This window comes from Elephas maximus, chromosome 2 (assembly GCF_024166365.1).
Source record: "Elephas maximus indicus isolate mEleMax1 chromosome 2, mEleMax1 primary haplotype, whole genome shotgun sequence".
NCBI classification, from domain to species: Eukaryota; Metazoa; Chordata; class Mammalia; order Proboscidea; family Elephantidae; genus Elephas; species Elephas maximus.
This window is the reverse complement of record NC_064820.1, coordinates 87,560,573-87,568,757: the sequence shown is the minus strand read 5'-3', so window position 1 is coordinate 87,568,757 and position 8,185 is coordinate 87,560,573.

The following is an 8,185-nucleotide window of genomic DNA, read 5'->3' as shown; positions in this document are numbered from 1 at the left end:
TGCACCACCAGGACCCCTTTTGGGGGGCATAATGTCATTGTTGTGTGCCTTTGAGTCGATTCTGACTCATAGCGACCTTATAGGGTAAAGTAGAACTGCCCCATAGGGTTTCCTGGGCTGTAATCTTTACAGGGGCAGAACACCGGGTCTTTTTCCCACGGAGTGGCTGGGTAGGTTCAAACCACCAACCTTTTGGTTATCAGCCAAGCACTTAACCATTGCACCACCAGGCTCCTTTCTTGGAACATAATAGTCATGCAATAAACACTACTTTCTAACTGATTCATTTCAGCTATTTATTCAATACCTATAGAATAAATTAAAAAAGAAGCGAACGCTCAAAGTTTATTGCTCAATACCTAAATTGCAAATGAACACATAGTCATAAGATATTTTTTAAGAACCATTACATTTATTTCTGTACTCTAGAGAATGCTTACCAAGCAACCTGTGTGTCACACAGCAGACCCCAATCCTGCATCTAATTCTTCCCGGACCATTTGTAGCATCTCATCATTTATGGGGGAAATGGTGGCCTCAACGGCCCTTCATATCCTCAGATCTAAGGGGACCAGGTGGTCAGAACACAAGGTTCTTGACATATCCCAGCATGCAATCTGGAGATCTGGGTGTTACTGCTACAGGAAGCAAGGGGGCGGGGGCGCTCTACTCAGCCATATGCTTGGCTTGTTGAGAGCTGACAGTGTTACCTAATTTATGTTTCCATCCTTACGGAAATTTTCTCTAAGTCTTAAGTTATTTCCCTTTCTCCTTCTCAGCATACCTACCCTCTTTAAAGTATAATTCTCCTGTTTTACATTTATGTATACACACATGCTATAGATTGAGGTAAATAATAGTCCAAGAATTCCTTACACTCACACTTAACTCTACTTACTTATTTCTTTCAGACACTTCTCACTTTCCCCATTTAAATTGTGTATTCTGGAAATTCTCTCAGTCCATTGCCTTTCTCAAGAACCAGGGTTCAGGACATAGGACCCATTTACCCAAAACATAGTTTGCTGCTCACCCCTGTCCACATGAGCTTCAGCTCTATGTCCTGTTCATCAAGTTTAATCTGTCTGCCCTCTTCCCTGGGAACTACAGTTTCCAAAATTCACCTCCAAGCTTAGACTTTGCTGTTTCCACATGCTCACTGGCACTGGAATGTGCCTCTTGCCCCAGTTTCAGTGACATGTATTGGTGCCTTTCAGCAAATTATTTTCAAGTATGCTCAATAACTCTTTGTTATTCATGATGCTCACTAACTCTCAAAAACTCTCCATTGCCCCCCTGCGACTTCTCTCCACTATTTGGTAAACATCCATATAGTCTCAGCTTTTGCTTCTTGTAGCCTGTTTCCACCCATGGGTCAGAAAAACCCATCCACTCCAGTCTACCTGCTACTAGCTCCATAAGTCAGATTTCATCACACCCTAATAAGAACACAGCACTAAAATCTAGTCAAATCGTCTCTTAAGGCCCCTAGCAAAGCTGTTGTAAACAGCAGGTACCCAGCATGTCTAGATGAGTTGTTCACTTGGAAACACAACTACGTTCAAGATTATTATCCACCCCATCAGTGGTGAGCCCAAGAAATTCCAGATATGAGAGAGCTACTAGCACATGATTCTCTGTCAGAGAAGTGACTTCCTTTATTTGTTTGACCTCCAGGCATTCCTTTAACTCCTCCCTCCATGCAGTAAAGTTTTTAGGCAAGAGAAGCAAAGGAAAGAACAAGAAACAAAAGAAGACCTTGGAGATATTTTTTTGAAGCCAGTTTGTGTTTCCCAGGCTGGTGCCAACTTCCTTCCAATAACTGAAAGACAGGGGGTCTTGGCTTTACAGTACCTATCATATATACTTTACTCCCCTTAGTCTCCAACAAAATAAGCCCATTCCACCCCATATTTTCCCAGGGGCAACACGCTCTTCCACTAACGTTCCCAGCATGTCCTCTTTCCCAGGCATCTGTTCTCCACACCCTCTACATGCTCTTCCACTAATGTTCCCAGCATGTCCTCTTTCCCAGGCATCTGTTCTCCAGGGTCAAGGGCATGAGTGAGGAACAGGAAGTCTGTCAGTTTCAGCACCCAACTGCCGCCAGGATTACAGATTCCGTAACATAACTGAATGGTTCATAGATCCATGGAATGTCAGAATTCTAAAGGGATCTGAAGATTCAATGTTCAATAAATGTTAGTTATTATTCCACTGACTCTGAGCAAGACCATTATCTGCATTTTCTTACCATTGTTTCTCTAGCACCTACCAGAGCATCGGGCATATAGTAAGTGCTCGATATCTATTTGTTGAATAAATCACTGAATGAATGAATGAATTAGATATGACTTATTCCAAATATCTATTTTAAGAATAGAAATAGTGTTTATTACATGACTATTATATTCCATTACTACAAAAATGTAATAATGGTAGACATTTCGCATTTTCTGTCTTACAGCGTTTGCAGTCTTAAAGAATATAAAACAAATTTACATGATTTGCCTAGTTTCTCATACTTCTAATACCAATTTTTTAGTGCCCCTAAACTCCAAATCAGGCTTAGATTGGGAAATCAGCTCCAGTAAGAAGCTATTAAATATGAGAACAGTATCTTATAAATTCATATGAGCTGATTAGCCAAAGCCTGAAGTAAAAAGCATACATGATATGTTAATAAAATATATGAATGTTAACAGAATATGTAGTATTTATGCATTTATGCTGTATAATTTAGGTGTTATTATGCTATTCAGGCTTTGATAATCCCCGACTATGTAATCAATATCACCTTGACATTAATAAAAGAATGCAAAGCTAATGACAACTTTGCTGGTTGGTCAATATTTGCACGTTGATCATTTGTTTTACATTAACTATTAAAAGCAAGAGTCCTGTGGAAAAAATACAAAGTAACAAGATGATTAAAAATAGAAATAAGGTATTTTTATATCAGCAAGCAAAACATGTGTCTATTTCAAAACTGCAGGTTTGAGTTCCATGTCCCCTGAAGTGAAAGTGAAAAATTTCAGCAGTTATCCAGGTATCTCGAATGGAAAACATATTTTCTTATTCTACTAAATATTTCATTCAAAACTGAGGGCTGACTTTGTTTCATAGGATCTGGGAAACAGGCTCCGTTCCCTCCTAAAAATCTGGTCATTACATGTACCAAGAAATTTTTTTTCCATGGAAAACCATAGTTTTAGTGTGAATCACTGGTCAGCTATGGGTTACATTTATTATAAAATGGATTTGATTTTATTATAAAATAGGTTACATTTTATTATATTACCAATTTAAAATAAAATATAAGATTACTATGTTGACCTAGAGACAAAAAAAAAAAACCAAACGTGTTGCTGTCGAGTCGACTCCGACTCATAGCGGCCCTACAGGACGGAGTAGAACTGCCCCACAGAGTTTCCAAGGAGCGCCTGGTGGATTCGAACTGCCAAGTAGCTCTTAACCACTATGCCACCAGGGTTTCTAGAGAGAGGGAGGGAATAGCACTGTTTATTCACCCAGATATTAAACAATACACATTATATCTTTGTCTCTAAATCCAAGCAAGTCTGATTAGATACAAACTACCTTACTGCACTCCTTGCTAACAGTCTGAGAAATCCAGCATGGCACATCCTGAGAGATAAGGCCACTTCAGCCTGCTCTGAAGCAAATACCAGTTGACGGAAAAGCGATGAATCACTGACTTAGCTTTCTCTGGGTGAGGAAGAAACTGATTGTATGTGCTGACCCATCTACTTAAAATGGAAATACTTTGAAAATTTAAAAAAGGAAACTTGGAACTCCAACACAAATAAATGCAGATTTAGGGGAATAGTTTATAGGAAAAGACTGGGTGTGTCTAGATTTTCCTTACTGATGACTGCAACCCATTAAGTAATTTAATGCGCAAAACTTGTTAGTAGGACAGAACTGGAAACAAACTTATTCTGACAAGTTTTCTATTAGAGATATCAAGCAACAGCTGAGGTCTCTCAAAAAGGATAAAGACAACACCCTCTTTGGCAATCAGCTCTGTGTTTTCTTTGGTTTGGTTTTCCCTGGTTTTCCATGGCAAACAGAGTTTGCTTGAAGACACCTGTCCCTGAACTTCCTGGCTATTCTCCATGGGAGTCAGAGCTCCTTATTTGGTGATGGATCTAGCTCCCACAGGAAATGGGGACGTCAGCCAGACCTGTGAGGCCTGTTCTCCTAGGGCAGTGAGCATACTGAACAGATGAACAATAGAAAGACAAATGTTCTCTGTTACCAAAAGCAAAACCCAAAAACTAGGAGGAAAGAGAAACCCTTGGTTCTGAGGTTATGGGAGAATATCTGCTACCTCGTGAAGAGTATATTATATCATTTTTGTCTTAATGACCACCTCACAAGGCCTACACAACATGGCCCCAAAGAAGCCTGGAGCATGAGGAAACAGTCCAGGAATCCAATTCATTTTCCATTTTGACATTCAGACAAAGAAATGCGGCTGTCTGAGTGAACTCTCCTGACTACAAAGGAACCATCTGGGACTTATTATAATATTCACCATTGTTTCATTTTGTATTTTGAGGTTCTCTAATGTAATTAAAGTTTCCCAATCTCTACCATTTTACATACATATATATGTATATGTATATATATATATATATATATATATATATATATATATCGCCCACTGCCATTGAGTTGTTTCCGATTCATAGTGACCCACAGGGCTTCCAAAGCTGTAAATCATCACAGGAGACATATCTCTGTCCCGTGGAGCAGCTGGTAGATTCAAACAACTGACTTTTCAGTTAGCAGCCGAGCACTTAACCACCATGCCACCAGGGATCTATATATATATATGCACACATATATATACACACACACACATATGTTACACCAAAGTTTTTGCAATGTTATGTAAGGATTAACATTATGGTGGCAGAGGTTACAGAGTTCTCCAGGTTTTTGTTTTTGTTTTTTTAAACTAGGATACATTTTCTAAGTCCTTGTCGACAAATAACCGTAACAGTTCCAGACGTGTAGCATCACATCTGGACACCACAAATGCAATGAACCCTTGTCCCTCAAGAACATGAGTTGTTTGCATTCAGAAAAATGTAAAGATCCTGAATATAAGCAGGCCTTGCCCCTCCAGTCTATTGGGAGCCCTTCTGGGATCCATGAGGCTATAAAAAAATGTAAATATCATCTCCTCTCCACAAAGGGCCAGAGACTGAACCACATGAAATAAACCCTTTCTCTTGCAGGCTACCGGGTAGAGATAGATGTCCCTGTGGTGGCACACTTCCAATTCAGCTATATTTCTAAACTTTGCTTTTGAGAGGGTAGCTTTAAAGGTGCTTCGGGATTCTCTAAAATCCATCTACTTTTTTGTTCAGTCACTACTGAACGCTGGATTTGGGAAGGAGGTCACATGAGTTTTGGTGGGTGATTATCTTTTAAGTCGTAGGGAAAGGACAATACGCCTGGCTAAAGGAGTAGGAAGACGGCCATCATCTTGTGCGTTAGAGTGATTTCCTTTTCCCATAAAGTAGCCATAGTCAACATGTTGAGAAAGGTGCAATGACCATGAGATTTACGAATCAGTCTTTTGACTCTACCCTTCATTCTGCGAACCATCTCTCTATCCCAGAGCCTGGGTAAGTCAGGAGAAGGAGAAGAGAAGAACAACTTGATTACTTGTGAAATCCCTAGCAAAAGCTTTAGAGAAGGACAAGGTTCAACCTAATTTATAAAATAAAATTTTCAAATATTATTGGTACAAACTCAGTCTTTTCCTCATTACCCAAAAGGTTCCTCATTACCATAGATACCAGGAATTATTTTGCTTCTATTTGATTCCCCATAGGAACAAAACCACACTTTTAATGCCAACACATGCACATTCTAAAATTACAGTAAATGTTTTTTCTGATGCATTTACAAATTTACAAAAAAAAAAAGAGATAAACTGAAACATTTGGCTAAGGCTTAGTTACTTCACTGAGAATCAATAATATTTCAGAAAGTGGTACAATGAAGAAATTACTAAATCCATTCTTTAAAGACCCTCAGGTTAGAGTTTGAATTACTAGAAAAAGAAAGAAATGCAAATTGTTTATTATTTTCACATGTACGGTAAATTCAAAAAATTGAACTACTTTCAAGAACCATATGGGAGAAACTTTCTTTTCATCAAAAGTGGTTTTGCTTGTGCCAAAAGCTATAAAGATGTTTTTAATAACGAAAGCTAGTTTGTTATAAAATCTGTCTGGATCTTGCTTGTAAGAGAGAAGAACATCCCTTAGGTAGGAAATATAGAGGGTGATGGGGGAGTTGTCTGAGATGATAGAAAAGTTGTGCAAAAAAAAAAAAAAAACACAACCCAAAGGGATGCATCTTTAACTCATGGTTGTTATAAGAACTGGTTTGCATATTCCATGGGGGAACCGTAGGAGGTTACTGAGCTGCTCTTGTAAATGTGGCCGGGCCGTGCTCTTTATGAGGGGGAATGTGATAATGTATTGGGTGCTGCAGTCACGTGTCCTAAAATTCCAAGTTTGGTGCCAGTGAGGAATTCATCCAACAAAACCTTAGACTATTCCAGAGAACATGACTGCTCACTTTGAACCAAAGAGTCCCAATGTCCTGCCTCACAGGCTAGGAAAAAAAGAGTTTTGAGGAATGACAGTGATCCTGAGGTGTGTTTCTCACTAGACCAGCATTTCCAAAAAGATACATAGTCACAGAATAAGAGAGAGAAAGACACATCAAAAACTAGTGTCAGACTTTGATGAAGTTTTCACGGTCCACATGAAAGAGAAAATGCAGTGTATTTTTCATAAAGTTAAGTGGATCCACTCTGAGGGCCAACGTTTTAGTGTAAGACTATGTCTTTGCTATATTTCTCAAATTAAAATATGTTTTAAAGCCAAGGTCAAGAAGGGAGAGTGTTGACATGTCATGGGGTTGTAAACCAATGTCATAAAACAATATGTGTACTAAATGTTTAATGAGAAAGAAGTTTGTTCTGTAAACCTTCATCTAAAGTACAATAAAAAAAAGAAAATATGTTTTAATATTTGGTTGGATGATGTAATGGATTGAATTGTGTCCCCCCAAAATATGTGTATCCATTTGACTAGGCCACGATTCCCAATATTGTGTGATTGTCCACCATTTTACCATCTGATGTGATTTTCCTATGTGTTGTAAATTCTGTCTCTATGATGTTAATAAGATGGGATTAGTGGCAGTTATGTTAATGAGGCAGGACTCAATCTACAAGATGAGATTGTGTCTTAAGTCAGTCTCTTTTGAGATATAAAACAGAGAAGTGAGCAGAGAGACATGAGGACCTCATACCACAAAGAAAGCAGTGCCAGGAGCAGAGCTCATCCTTTGGACCCAAGGCTCCTGTGCAGAGAAGCTCTTAGACCACGGGAGATTGACGACAAAGACCTTCCTCCAGAACTGACTGAGAGAGAAAGCCTTTTCCTGGAGCTGACGGACTAAATTTGGACTTCTAGCCTACTAAACTGTGAGAGAAAAACTTCTTTTTGTTGAAGTCATCCACCTGTGGTATTTCTGTGATAGGAGCACTAGGTAACTAAGACAGATGACAAGATATTTGGTTGAGCAATAGGAAATTGTCAATATTTGACTGTTTTTGACCATAAAAATGCCAGTTTCCTATGTTTTAATCTAATAGTAAGTGATGATTTGACATAGGAACCTCCAATGGCCTTGTACAGCAAAATATAGAACTTGTATGTTAGTACCCAGATCTGGTTTTTAAAAATTTCTGGTCCATAAATCCTAAACTAGGTGGTTGCTGAAGGAGACATATAACTTGCCAGAAGACAGAGTCTCAGATTTTGACTGCTACAAAACAAAATAAAGAGCCCTGGGGGCACAATTTTTAAGTGCTTTGCTGCTAACCAAAAGGTCGGTGGTTCAAACCCACCCAGCTGCTAAGCTGGAGGAAAGATCTGCTACTGTAAAGATCACCACCTAGAAAACTTTATGGGGCAATTCTTCTCCATCACGTTGGCTTCTATGGGTCAAAATTGACTCAGTATCACCTAACAACAACAAAACAAGCAAAAATGGAAGGAAGACCCAGGAATGCAGAGCAGGAGATTGAGGATGCCAGGAGCTAGCTATCTACAAAGAAGAGGAT